This window comes from Arvicanthis niloticus, chromosome 5 (assembly GCF_011762505.2).
Source record: "Arvicanthis niloticus isolate mArvNil1 chromosome 5, mArvNil1.pat.X, whole genome shotgun sequence".
Lineage (NCBI taxonomy): Eukaryota > Metazoa > Chordata > Mammalia > Rodentia > Muridae > Arvicanthis > Arvicanthis niloticus.
In genome coordinates, this window is record NC_047662.1 from 99224148 (window position 1) to 99239197 (window position 15050).

A 15050-nucleotide genomic window follows, 5' to 3' on the forward strand; every position below is an offset into this window, starting at 1 on the left:
ATCTGGAGTTCACAGTCCTGAGTAACAGCTTCAGTTTCTTAATATAAATTATGTGAGTCTGAATTTTTAGTTGTAAACATCAAAATCCGATTTTGGCAGTAGTAAGGAAAACATTATATTAAAAGTATAAAAGAAATTTCAGGATCACCAGGAAATCTAGGCTAGGATGCCAGGCAACTGGAACATCACTGTCACTGACCATTGGGTACACTCGGAGGGATGCAAGCTCAGAGTTTTCATGGCACCGGATGATGCTCTAGTCAAGTTGCTGACATTGTTTTGGAGATGTTGTTATATAACGTGTGGGTCTCAATTCTGTACAGGGAATATTTATTTGGAAAATTAGAGTTACGTGGAAAGACAGAGAAAATATCTAGAGTTTCAACTTCCATAACAAAATACATGGCTTGCTTCTCAACAGGCTCATCAATGAGGACCTCTCTCAAACGTAGGAGGACAGTTGAGACTCGCAGGCAGCAGGCAGCCTAGGAGGATGGCAGCTGTTGGTTCACCTGTGGCCAAGTGACCCTTCTGAGTCTAATCTCTCTTTCTTTGGTTTTTTTTTTTTTCCCCTTCCTTTCTCCCTCTTGTTCTGATCCCGCTAGCCTATGCCAGACAGAAGAGGGCAAGAACAGAGGAGCAACCACCCGCTTACAAACACTGTTCTCATGCACAGACATGCATGTAGCCAAAGCACACATTTAAATACTTAATAGAAGAAGTAAAACCCCTCACGTGGCACCTGTAGCACAGATGAAGACAGACAGCATCTGTGGCAGACAGCCCCCATGGTTCTCCTTTGAAAGTCCTAACTCTTTTACAGAAGTGCCAACACAAACAATCATGTTTGACAGCACAAATCCAGGAACTTGGGCTTTAATTGCTTATTGAAATTCATATCCAGCCTGCTGGTTTCATACAATGGGTCACTTTTCAAAGGATTAGACATGTGATCGGTTTGCCAAACGTAAGCAACATCACCCTGTTGTGGGCTTGACTTGACCTAAGCATGGCCTTTCCACCACATCTGTGAGCTTGCTGTACAGCTCTCAGTTTTTAAATTGTTGGGTTTAGGTCTAGGTGTTTTGTTTGAGGTTTATATACATGAATAGTTGAAGGCTGGGATGTGTGTGGGGGGGGGGGCATGAGGAGGTAGTGCTTGCCCAACATGTGTAAGACCCTGAATCTGCCCCAACCACTGCATAAAACAAAACCCTAAATAAACCCTTATTGCAAAACTGTCTCAAATCCGTGTGACCCCGTATCCACTTCCAGTATGGCAGGCCAGACTCTACTTCTGTTGTCTTTTCGCTACAGGGTAAAAGTGTCAAACACCCGAATTCTCCACCCCTTCAATGGCTTCCTTTATCATGGCATATGAAATACTGATGACCTCTAATACCCTTTGATCTAAGACCTCAGGTTGGTGGGGTACAGGTTATTGCTCTTGCAAAGAATCTACTTGGTGGCTCACAACTATCTGTGTTCAAGTTCCAAGGTTTCCAACTCCCTCTTCTGGCTTCCAGGGTCTCCTGCATGCACAGGGCGCACATAAATTAGGTGCAAGCAAATACACATAAAAGTAAAAAAATCCTAAAAAAAAACTTTTACTTTTTCTGCGGAGCAGTGTTGTCTCCCTCAGCGCATGAGCTTTCTCTTTTTCTGAGAGAGCGCATAGGCTTTCCCTGTCCTCTCTCAATAGCTACTCTCATGAGGTCATCACATTCCTCAAGCCCTAGTTTTAAACCAAAGGGCTCTTTTGGCGTACTTCATGTAATTTTAAATACATATGGACGTAAACAGCTTTTCGTGTTTATCCTCTCCACCACAGAATGGATTTCAGAACAGGAGCCACCACCGCTTTGTTCTCTTGGGCTCATAACTACTAGTTGGAGCAACAAGTACTACATATCATCTGCATCCATCATGCATTGTTCTGCCAAAGGCTTTCCACACAACCCACCCATGGCCCCAGAATCCTTCCTGACTTCTAGCGGGGATCAGTTTGTTCTCAGGGTGAACCCAGCACCTACGTGCTCATCCGCATAGAACCCAGGGTGCTGTTAGGCTCTAGTGGTGATGGGAAGGATTCACGTTGATCTCCTAGGAGCCTCCCGCTGTTCCGGCCTAAGAAGCCATTCCCACCCCTTCGGAGCCGAGCTCGCCTTCAGCGGACCCCGCTCGCCCCGCCTTCCCTACAGTCTCACCGCCGCGCGCTCGCAGTCCAGCGCTTCGCCCGCGTCACGTGACAGCCATCGGGGGCGGGGCTCGCAGCGAAGTCGATCGCCTCCTGGCAGAGCGCCGCAGTCCTCCAGCAGCCCTGCGGCTTCCAGGGCGTCGCGGCCGCGGCCGGGCAGCGCCGCTCCCAGAGGTAAGAGGCGCGGGTGCCTCGGCGCGCCGGGGAGGCGTCTCCGAAGCCCGCGGATGCTCCGGGCTACCGGCCGCTCGGTCCTTCCGTGGGCCCAGCGTTTGGCTGGGGTGCGGGGACCCGGCCTGGGGCAGTGTGGGCGGTGGGGGCCTCGGCCGCCGGAGCTCCAGGGAGCCGAGCCTCGGTCCACCACCACCCCCGAACCACCTGCGCTCGCCTCCAGCCCTAGGGCTTTGCGAGTGTGTGAGAGAATGAATTCGACTTGTGGTTTGCTAGCCTTCGCCTCGGATGGATGCAGGAGAGTGTGCGGTCGCGCACCCAGTGGGTCTGGTTTTATAGCAAGTCGCGGAGACTGGGTTTCTAAAAATCTTTGAAGGAAGAGGGATGGATGACCCCTGCCCGGCCTCCTTCCTGCACTGATGGCAATGCCGTTTGGAGAGCCAGAACACCGGAGTTGGTTTTAGTTCCACCACCCCACTAGTCAGGCAACCTTGAGCCACGTCGATGGTGCTTCTGTTAAAAGTAGAGATAAATTTCTTCGGCCTGAGGTTGCTGTGTGAATTAAGCATGAAACGTTGAGGACTCCTTAGAGAGCGCTCACGGTATGAGCATTAATAACATAGCAAGCTAGATAGCACTCCACGATAGACGTCTTTCTTGCAGTAAGCACACCGTCCACTCTTTATGTGATTCTGAAAACAGTGCCGTTTTGGCTGTAGAACCCTCTCCCCTTTCCCAGGCCCCCTTTGCCTTCTGTTTCATATTGGCATGTGAACCTGTTGTTCCTACCGAATGAGTCAGGCAGGATGGGAACGCTAATTTACTTGAGCAGATGGCTATCAGATTCCCTCTGAGGGGAAAGAAAACTGCCAGGCATGTGCTACCACCAAAAAAAGCACAGTAGAGTGATTGACTGTCTACTGGAAGATGCCTAGGAACCCATGGAATCCAGCTGTCTCCTGCACACAGAGAAACTAGACCGAGAACGAGGCCAGGACCTTGATTTTGCTGAGACTTCAACACTGTTGGCCCTGGCTAGTAGAATACTTGCGCTTTTCTATGTTCTAACTCCACTGTTCCGTTTATTCTGGCTACAGGAACCAGACAATGGTGTCTGCCCCCGGGGAGCTGTTTGCATAGCTAGCTATGTTAGTTATATAAAAGACTATTTTGTGCACACACAGGTGTGTGTGTGTGTGTGTGTGTGTGTGTGTGTGTGTCTCCATGTCCGTGTGGTCTGTGCCCCTCTGCTGGTTCGAAGTATGTTTTATGATAACAATAAGCTCTCAGCTCCCAGGGAGCTTGCCTCATAACAGCTGGCCCCAGGGGACCAGCACACATGAGAGGCTTGAATTGTTTCATGATCCTTCTCAGGTCTCCAGTCCTGGTGGAAGCTTGGTGAGATTTAGAGACTGGAGAAAATGGCACTTTGTCAGAGTTTTTAGGAAAGGATTTCCTCTGGCTTGGACTGCCTGGATTTCTTTGTCTCTCTGGTCTCTGGCCTCTTATTGTTTTTAGATATCTAAAGAGAGCAGCCCTCACCACAGTGCCTTCATGTTGGTTTCCATGGTTATCAGGGGAATTACGTTTTCACCATAGCACCGGTAGCTGTTGAGCTGTGTGGCCAACCACCAGACACTCGTCCTCTGTCTAGTGTGCGCTCTGGTTTTTTTTTTTTTTTTTCTTTTCAGTTGCAGTGCAGACATCTTCTCCCTTTTCTCTTCTTCCTTTCCTCCTGCTCTTCAACAAGTGACAGTGCGGAGAGGGATGGGAACAGGAAATAAAGATGGACATGGGAGGATGTAGATCCTTTTGTGGCCCATCCCATAGGTGGTGGTGATGGCGGCAGTGGTGGTGATGGTGCAGACGCAGTGCTGTGGCATAAGGCTAAGGCTATTGCCAGGTGTGAGGGCCAGGTCGGTGGACCTCTGGAAAGATGCAGCCGGTGAATCAGCAGGAGCTCTCAGAGGGACAGTATCCTGGGCAACAAGAATGCCTCACCTGCTTTTCAAAGGAGATTCGAGAGAAACGTGTTCCTTCAATGGGCCTAGGTCACAGAGGAATACTAGAGAGAGCAGTAGCATTTGTTCCTTGGGTTTCCATTAATGGATGAGCCTTCTCTTGAGTCACCTGTCCTGGGCTATGATCGTGTGAAAGAGCTACTGATTTTTCTGTCAGCTTGGAGAGCTACTGATTTTTCTGTCAGCTTGGGGACCTGTTTCCCTGCTCACCTGACATAATGGGGTTGTTAACATAAAGAGGCACTAGAGAAACACCTGTTTAAGACCCATCTGTTCCAGTTGAGATGTTTAACCCCTGTGTCTAATCTCTCAAGTTGGCCACTGATACAGTCACACATTGGTTTATTTTTTCAAGTACTCCGCCAAGTAATCTAAGGCCTTCATTAGTAAGAATTCTAAACTCTGGAGGCTTCTGTAGCCCAAACGGGTCCATCCTTCTTATCACTCTCGGAGGAGAGAGAGCAGTGAGTGCTGCACCCAAATTGTTATCTTTAACAGCCATGTGATGTCACTGGAAGAGCTGCCCCGCACGGTTCAAGCATTTGTAGTAATCGATGCTCGGTGCCCTTTAGGGACCAGATCCCACCAGTCAGATCCCTGGCTTGGACTCTCAGGTTGGAGCTTGTTTTAGTTCATGTGCACATGCTTAGCTTTCTGTTCCCAAAGCACCACTTGCTGGGTCTTGAATTGAGCTTGCTACTAGGCTGGCTTCTAGCCTTCTGGGGTCACCGAAGATCACCGAGATTCTCCCCCTTTCAAGCCTTTTATCTGAATTTAAGGGCTCTATTGGCCTTCCTTTTCCTACGCTTAACCCAAGTGAGTCCCTTTGGTAAACTAGTTCTGCTTTGTCAGCAGGGTGTTACCTAAGCAGAGATTTTCAGGAATGGCAAATTTCAACACGATGCCACCCAGGTCTACCACTTCAGCCTTGTTTACCCAATGTAAGAAGGGTTTTTGGATAATTCTTGGCAAAGCATACATGTGTTCCCAGGTGACTGTTTTTACCTGCAGTCCTAAGAGGTTAGACAATTGCAACACCCCCAGCTCACCCCCTGCTTAAGCTGGGCGTGGGTCATGCCTGCAATCTCAACACTCTGTAGGGTAGGGTAGAGGACCAAGAACTTAGGTCCACCCAGACTTCATGAGACCCTATTGAAAGAAAAATGAAAAAGAGAATGCTTCACTGAAAGTGAAATGTAGTTGGTATATACGGTGTTAGGAATTTGGGAAGCAAGGTTTTAAATTAAAAACAAAGGATTGCATCCAGGCAAGGTGACACTATTATCTCAGCTCTTGAAAGACTGAGGCAGGAGGATTTCTGAAGTTTGAGTCAGTGTGGGAAGATCTTAACCCAGAAACAAACAAAAGCCTGGTTAGGAGGGTGTTTGTTTGTTTTGTTTAATTTTATTTTTAATGATGGTTTTTATGTTCTTTCAATTTCTCTAAGAATCAGTATGTTTATTTCATTATCTTTGTTTTGAACACTTTTTACTCTGAAAGATAATATATACAGATGTAGCACAAATGTATAGTTTAGCAAGTATGAGGTAAGTCACAGTGTAAACACTACAACCTTAAAAAATGGAGCATGGTCAGAGCCTCCTTGGAAGCCTGAGCTTCTCCCTGAGAGGCTGTCATCATGACCTGTGGATGGCCCCCTCTTTGTCTCATCTCTCGTGTGTGCATCCCTACACAGTACCATTTAGTTTAACTACATATGTGTGAGATCCATGTCCTGTGTCTTGCTGCTTTTGCTCAGCATATCACTTGGCATGCATCCATGTGGTAACCTCGTGTCCATCACCAACAAAGTGCTGGTGTGAATAGGTCACAGTAAGTTCAGTCAGCAGTGGATGGGCACTGGGTTGCCAAGAACATTCTCAGATATAGTCAGTCTCTCTCTCTCTCTCTCTCTCTCTCTCTCTCTCTCTCTCTCTTGGTTTTTTGAGACAGGGTTTCTCCGTGTAGCCCTGGCTGTCCTGGAACTCACTCTGTAGACCAGGCTGGCCTCAAACTCAGAAATCCGCCTGCCTCTGCCTCCCAAGTGCTGGGATTAAAGGCGTGCACCACCACTGCCCGGCTACAATCTGTCTCTTAAATTGCATGTACTCATTAGTTTAGTGGTAGGAGACATGCATGAGGTGGTTCTCCTTTCACAGTGTGGGTTCCCAGGATGGAGCTCAGATCATCAGTCTTGCCTTCTGACCCCTGTCTCTGGCCTTCCTCAGGCATATTCTGCTGTGAATACCAACAAGCTTCCTAGGTTACATTCCTCCAAATAGAATTGCTTTGTTGTTGACGGTGACCGTTTTTGTTTTTCCCTGTTGTTTGGTTGGTTTGCTCTTTGAGACAAGATCTAACTATGTCGTTCAAGCTGTCCTAGAACTCAGTATGTAACCAAGACTGGCCTGGAACACACAGCAGTCCTCCTGCTTCAGGCTTCTATGTGCTGGAATGTACAGGTATGAACTACTATGCCCAGCTTCTAAATTTCTTTCCTGCTGGCAGTTTGTGGGTTATATTTGTTTCCAATCTTGGGAAATACTTGCTTTGGTCAGTTTATTATTTTTATGCGTATAATGTATCAAAATATAATGCACATATAAATGCATATAATGTACTTTCCTCGGTTATTGCTGATACTGAGTACTTTTTTATGGTTAATGGGATAGTCTCTGTGAAATACTGAAGTCGTCAGACTTGTTTTTTAATGTGGCTCCAGGTTGGCAGAGTTGGCGGGCACTTTATCCACCGTGGGTCCATTCAGTTGGTCCTGCAGGTACTTTCAGTGAAGCACCAGCTAGACTCGACACCACATATAAATGAAAGCATGCAGAGTCTGTCCATCTAGGTCTGTGTGGCCTCAGTATAGTTTTCAGGCTCATCCATTTACCTTCCTTGTGTGTAGGTGCTTTGCTTTCATGGTGGACGGCATCTAGGATGTGCTCATGTCCTGTGTGTTGTCAGCAGAGCAGCAGTGAACGTGAGCGAGCAGATGTCTCCAGTAGGGTCTGGAGGCCTTTGGCTATGCCTAGGAGTGGTCTAGCTGTGTCTGGAGTCCATAGGCGAGGCTGGGAGTGATCTAGCTGGGTCGTATGGTAGGTGTGTTCCTGGCTCTTCAAGGAACTGCCACACCGGTTTCATAGTGGCTATACCACTTTGCCTTCCCAGCAACAGTGAATAAGGGCTCCTCTCTCCCCACATCCTTGCCAGCATTTGCTTGCACTTGTTTTCTTACTGTCAACCATTCTGACTGGGGTAAATGAAATGTCAAAGTAGTTTTCATTTGCATTTCCCTGACGGCTAATGCAAACGTTGAGTACATTAAAAGATATATCTTAGACATTTGTGTTTAAGGTTTTTTTCTTTTGCTTTTTTGTTTTTTAAACTGTGTGTGATGGTTTTAAGAAGTTCCCCATAATCTCAGGCATTTGAATACTTGAGGACCAATTGGTGGTGCTGTTTGGGGAGGATTAGGAGATGTGGCTTTGTTGAAAGAACTTTGCCACTGGAGGAGGGCTTTGCAAATTTAAAGGTTCATGCTCTCTGCTTTATGCTTGTGTTTTAAAATGTGAGCTGTCAACTTGCTGTTCCAGCCATCACTCTACCACTGGGGACTCTGACCCTATGGAACCAGAAGCCCAAACAAACTCTCTATAGTTGCATTAGTCATGGTGTTTTATCACGGCAATAGAAATGTAACTAAGACACTGGGCTTTCACTGTATATCCCAAGCTAACCTGGAACTGGCTGTGTAGACCAGGCTGGTCATGAACTAATAGAGATCTACCTGTCTCTGCCTCTACCTCTCAAGTGCTCACATTAAGGGCACATGCTACCATGCTTGCCTGGTCACCATTGTCTTCGCACACTCATCTGTGTGGAGGTCAGAAGACACTTTTTAGGAAAAGGTTCTCTCCTTCTACCTGTGGGTTCTGAGGATGGAATTCAAGTTGTCAGATTTAATGGCTATTTTGCTGTGTTTCTTCTTTTGAGAAATCTTTATTAAGTTCCATTAGCCAGTCGTTGTTGTTGTTTTTTAAAAATTGGGTAGTGTGTTTTCTTGGTGTTTAGTTTTTCTGAGTTTTTTGTATATTCTAGACACTCTGTCAGATGTATATGGCAGAGTTTTTTTCCCCCATATTCTGTAGGCTGCCTCTTCAGTTTCTTCTGTAGTACAGAAGCCTGTCAATTTCATGAGGTCCCATTTACTGATTGTTGGCCACTGGGGCCCCATTTAGAAATTTTTTACTTAAGTATATCCTGAAGTATACTCCCTACAGTCTTTGTGAATTTTCAGAGTTTCAGGTTAGCATTGAGATTTTGACCCATTTGGGATTTTGTGCAGGGTGACAGATAAGAAACGACTTTCCCTACATGACCCAGACCATCTCAGAAGAGGGAACAGAAAGATTGTAAGAGCCAGATTTTGGGGAGGCGTTGCGGCCCTTACTGACCCAGCTTGACGGCCACTGTTTTGCAGACCGTTCTGCCCCACACTTTGGGGCCAAAATGTTGCGGCCCACTTTCTGACCCACGCTTGGAGCTACTGTGTTGCAGACCGTTCTGCCTCACGCTTGGGGGCCAAAATGTCCCGGCCTGCTCTGTTGCTTCGGTCTGTGTGTCAGGGCCTAGCAAGAGACACGAAGAATGGAGACAAGACAGGGTGTGTGATCAAGTCCAGTTTCTCGTTTATTTTCTCTCTTCATTGAAGGGAAGGCCGGGGTATTTATACACTTTGTCACGTGCCTTGCAGGTGTGGATATGACGTAAGCCTTACAGGCGTGTATAACAGTGGATAGCACGTGCGCCTTACAGGCGTGGGCACTAAACAGCAAAACAAGATATGTGGGATAAACAAGATATTTATCAGTGTGCTTCAGCTGTTGTAGGCTGTTGAAAACGAAGTCTCATGTCAGGGTATATGGCTCGAGATGGCTGCAAAGCTGATACTTGCTTTCTAGCCACTTTCTGCTAACAGTCGGCTCCCAACATGGAGGACCAGGGTGAAATAGTATCTTCTGGTTGTGCTAGGGCCGATGACCACAGGAACCAACAGCAGCTGTGTTATCTGCACAGGATCAAACCGGTCAGCGTCCTAGCATGGAGTGGAGAGGGGCTCACAAGCCCACACTTAGCTGAGGAGCTGTTGAGAGTTGATGGCTTCTGCAGGAATTGAGTCAGTTACGAGTATCCTTCAGTAGTGGACCCTGCTGTAGTGGGCTGCCCCACAGCCATGCATGGGCAACACAAACGTCACACTATCATGCCTCTGCCTCCCAAGTGCTGCGGATCAGTGGGTTATAAAAAATAATTGTTTTTTGAAAAGAGAACAAGGAGTTAAGTGGAGAGTGGAAGGTGTATCTGGGAGGAGTGGGGGATGAACATCATCAAGATACATTTGTCTCAGCCACTGTTCTAGTGCTGTAAAGAGACACGTGACCAAAGTAACTCTTACAAAAGAATGCATTTAGTAAAGGGCTTCCTTACAGTGTCAGGGGCTCAGTCAGAGAGAAGAAGGAGAAAGAGGAGGAGGAAGAAGAGGAGGAGGAGGAGGAGGAGGAGGAGGAGGAGGAGGAGGAGGAGGAGGAGGAGAAGGAGAAGGAGAAGGAGAAGGAGAAGGAGAAGAAGAAGGAGGAGAAGGAGAGATCACACTGGCCTGGCCGGCATGGGCTTTTGAAACCTCAAGCTCACCCACCACCTCCTTCCACAAGGCCACACCTTCTAATCCTTTTTAAATAGTTCACCCACTAGGGACTAAGCAAATATAAGAGTCAGACTGTGGGGGTATTTCTCATTCACAATACAATAATACTATATACATGTATTACTTTCTAAAAGAATTGATAAAAATATGAAAAGAATAAAGAAAAAAAATCCCAGGCTAGCAAGATAGATCAGCAGGAAAAGGTGCTTGCTACCACTCCCAACCATCTGAGTTCCGTCCCTAGGATCCACATGGTGGAAGGAGAGAACTGACTCCCACAGACTTGTCCTCTGACCGCCACATAGATGCTATGACAGGTGCCTCTCTCCAAAATAAACAAACTTTTTTTAAAAAGAAAAAGAATATCTTTGTCTCTCTGAATCCCTGTATTACTTGTTTTAAGTTGGCCATATTTTTTAGTGCCTCAGGGGATCTCTCCTGATTTTTTTCTGTTCCTGACAAGGGGCATGGATATTCTGTCAAATATCTATTCTATGTGGTATCTTGCCATGGCTAAGGCCCTGAGAATGACATCCCATCAGATGAAATGGACTGAGAACACAGCTCTAAGGACAAGGAAAGTGTATCTCAGAAGAAGAGGACTGGGGATCTAACCTAGCACACACAAGGCCTAGGATTGTTGTCAGTGCCGAAAACTAGATAAATAAAAATGAAGAGGACCAGACACTGCGGGGCTTGCATGTGCAGAAGCAGAGAATTTGAGGCCAGCCCACGGGACAGAGCCTGCTCCTTTGTAAAAACAAGCAAAAGCAAAAGTGAAGAGCCTGGCAGTGTAGCTCAGAGGTAGCAAGCTTGTTTGGTGTGCACAAGACTCTGGGTTCAATCCCTAATGCCACAAAGATTCTGTAGCCTGAGAGAGAGAGGAGGGGGCGGGTCCATGTGTGGAGGGGCCTTGGGCTACAGTGGATCCAGACTTCCCACCACATTCTGGAAGGACTGGATCCGGCTCTTGGGACCTTACCATTCGCTCCCTTATTTGCACTTGACATAGAAACACTCCCTAGAATCCGATATTTGGAACACGGGGCCACACCCACCTCATGAATTTCTGCTGCCAGTGCTGTTCTAACCCTCCGGTTCTGAATGAAAACTTATTCTCTCTGCCATTTGATGGTCAAGAACTAGAAACCTGCTCACCTCCATTACAATAAAGGCTCACCTGGGGGAGGAGAAATGGCTTACTGCTCTTTCTGAGCACTAAGTTCAGTGGCCTTTAGAGACTCCAGCTCCAGGAGATCCAACGCCCTCTTTTGACCCCTTTGGGTAATTTCACTCAAGTACACATACTTACAAAGAGACACATAATTAAAATAAAATACTAAAAAAAAAGAAAGAAAGAAAGAAAGAAAGAAAGAAAGAGAGGAAGAGGGAAGAAAGAGAGGAAGAGGGAAGAAAGAGAGAAAGAAAGAGAGAGGAAAGAAAAACAACCCTTGGCAGCCATTGCTCTTGAGCTGCTGGTCCTAGACTAAGAAGGTGGACACCCAGCTCTACTCCCTCTGTACTTCAGACATTTTTTTTTCTTCCTAAGAAGCTGAGAAAAGTGGCTCAAAATTCGAAGAGGAAGAGATTTGATTTAGGAAAACATCACAGGAGAGGAAATTTACCATTTGCTGTGTGTTTACTGTGTGTCAGGCTAAGTGTTAACTGTTTCCCATGCATCGTTCACCCACCCTCCAAGGTAGTATTACCTCCATTTTTATAGATGAGGAAGAACAGCCAGAGACCAGACTGACTCCATTGACTGTTTAATTTCACCAGTAAAGTAGCAGTTCCTTGGTGTGGAAATTGCCTCAAGCTGGGTGTGATTAAAGAGAAGTGGCTGGGGCAGTTTGTGCCTGGCTGGGAGGCAGAAGGTGATGAAGGACACTGTCTTGCTGATAATGCTTAGGTGGTTGGGGTTTACTCAACAGGTAAGGTACCCTGGATTTTTATAGATTTTTTTTTTTTTACTTGAAATCATAAGTCTTTAGACTAGGCCTCCTAGCTGAATGCTGTCAGTCCAAATTAGACATTTTATGATGCTCCATAATAACTGCAGGACCAATTTCATCTTTTTCATGGTCAGTGAGACCAAGGGTTCTGTACCATCCCTAGCTGTGAAACCCAACATTGTAAGGAAGGACCTAGGTGGCAGGTGGTTGTACTACAGGGACTTTGGACTTGGTCCAGCCAGGCTAGGAATCCATCTTCAGATATATTACTGCCAGATATTGAGGATGAAGTTTGTAGTGCAGTTTGTGTTGTGAGTTCTCACTGAGGTGACACTGCAAGCCCTCAAAATACCCTCCTGGTGGGTGTGGTCACCATGCCTTTAATCCCAACACCCAGGAGGTAGGGGCAGGGGCAGACAAAATTCTTGAATGAGAGGCCCTTGTAGATAGTGAGAATCTGCCTCAAACAAAACCAACAGCAAGCAAAAAACCCAAAACACTCCCTTCCTTAACCCTTTCAGGTTTGCTTATTAAATTTGTGAGAATCAGGATTAAGGGCCAGTTCAAAAGGTTCCCTGATGCATGTCCCTTCCTAACTGAGCCTCAGCGAGCAGGCCCTGAGCTGACAGAGGAGGTCAGAGGGAGGGCCTATCTGAACCCCTCAGAGCTCCTGACTTTGACCAGGCACACAGTGTCTGGATTATAGTATCCAATTTCATCGCTGAAAGTACTGTCTCTCAGGCCGAAGAGGACTGAGGCTCAAGGAAACGATGGTGTGCCCAACTGAGACATTGAAGGTTTTTCTCCTTTCCAGGGTCTGTGGATGTGTGGGTACAGGCCTGTGTACAGGCTTTGTGGCTTGTAGTTTACTCTCTCTTACATTAGAACGGTTTCGAACTAAAACCCACAGAAGTAGAGACGCCTCCTTTCTCTTGAGACGTTAAATCATTAACGTGCTAGAGTTGTTCTGTTGTACATTGTGTTCTTGTTTAACTGGTGCTTTGTATGCTTCCCAGTGTGGGCGGGAAATCTTGTTTTCCCTCTGCGTGGATGCTAAAAAAGGTTTGAGCTGCCCTAGATCCTTTCTTTCTATTGATTTTTTTTAAAAAAAAAACTAGATCTAATTTCCCACCAGCTTGCAACTAAGATGTCCTCCTGTAAGTAGGAAGCAATTGGTTTTTGTTGTTTGGGTTTGGATAAGACACCAGGTCTTGCTCTACAGCTCAGACTGCCCTCAGCCTCACTATCCTCCTGTTTGCCACCACCCAGGCTCTGGGATTGCTGGTGTGTGTACCACCATGGCTGTTTGGTCATTATCTGATCACAGAACCAGAAAGCAGAGCTCAGCTGCCTGTGAAGGGGAGGCAGAACTCAGGCTAGAATGCCAGCCCAGTCTGTCCTTCTTGCAGGAGTCCTTTCACCATGATATGTAGAACCTTCTGTGCAGGGACTCAAGGCAGATCCCAGATTAACTAGTAGCTCTGGTTGGGGTCCATGGGAACCAGCTGGCTTTTCTGGCTGACCCTGGAACTGTCTCAGTCTGACTAAGAATTGTCCTAAGCTTAGCTGCATCTTCCGCTCAGAGCTTTTCCTGACACCTGCCTTATTCCTATGCTTGTCCATGAAGCCTGCTTGCCATCCTGATTCTCTTCTCTCTAGCAGTGACTTGGGCAAGTCTCTTGTCATTCAAGTGCTCTCAGGCTGAGTTCCTTTGTAGGTCTGTAAAATGAAGACAGAACTGCTTTCATTTAGTGTGTCGCAAGCTTAGAGTTCACATGAGTTCCTTGGGGGTCTTGTTAAAGTGCCATGTCTGGGGTTAGAAAAGATGGCTCAGCAGTTAAAAGTACTTGCTGTTCTTGGTTGGGCATATGCCTGGTAGCTTATGCCTGTAATACCAGTACCCAGGAGGCAGATGCTATCCTGGGCTACAGAGTGAGTGCCAGTGACAGAGAACCCTTGTCTCAAAAAACTAAAAATAAATAAATGAAATACTCACTGCTCTTGCAGATCATCCAAGATTCGGTTCCCAGCACCACACAGCAGCTCGAAACCACCTATAATTTCAATTCCATGGGATCTGACACCCTTTTCTGGCCTCTGCAGAAATCTTTACTCATGAGGCATATATTTACACAAACACACATATGCACAGATAAAAACAAATCTTTTAAAAATGCCATATCTGATGGCACCAAAGACTTAGTGTTCTAACAAACCTAAATCCTGGGATACTAAGTGGCCTGGAGGTATGTGGCTATCTCCAGTGGGAGGGTGAAAGACACAGAAACCATGTACCACCTTCAAGAGATATGAAGAGAAAATGATGACATAATACATTGGAAAAAAATAACCTTTTTTGGAGACAGGATGTTGCTTGGATGTAGCCTAGGTTAGCCTAGACCCACTGATCCTCCTTTTCCTGACAGGATCTCAGATGTGTCTGTCACTCCAGCAGGTTTTTTTCTCTAAACAAGGGTTTTTTTTTTTTTTTTTTTTCCTGAGGCACTGAGTGCTTTTCACCTCCATTGTGTTTTGTTTTGGTTTTATGATGGATGGCATTGTTTTGGTTAGAGAGGATATTGTTATTGTTTTTGGTAGATGAATCTTTGTCTTCTGCTGTGTAGGAAAGCAGGACCCTTATCTGCTTCTACACTGAACTGTGAGGCCTACCACATGGTCTTAGACATGGCAAATGTTGAACACATACTTAGGTTTGATTTGCTTGTTACATGGTGCTCTGTGCTATAGTGGGGAGTCTGTGGTGATGATTTGAAGTCTCAGTACTGTCAGTCTGGTAAGGACTTATTCATTCAGTGCTAAGCATCCACCATGAGCTGGGTGGGGTTCTAGACAGACTATACACAGCAGTACCGCATTCCTGGCCTTAAGGGGCTTGCGTTCTACTTGGGAAAGATAGAGGAGGAGAAAGTCTCTTAGCTCTATGTTTTGGCATGTGTCAGGCTAAGTGGGCATGCTGGGGTCAGGTACTGAAATCCCCCAGA

At 46.4% G+C, this 15050-nt stretch overlaps 1 protein-coding gene across 1 annotated transcript in view; it reads left to right on the forward strand.

Moving 5' to 3' along the window:
• Positions 1–2247: 2247 nt before the first annotated feature.
• Positions 2248–15050, forward strand: part of Fbxo10 (F-box protein 10) — a 49423-nt gene continuing 36620 nt past the window's right edge. The window contains exon 1 of the mRNA XM_034502187.2: positions 2248–2371. The gene's annotated coding sequence lies outside the window, so the exon portion shown is untranslated. The remainder of the gene's footprint in view (positions 2372–15050) is intronic.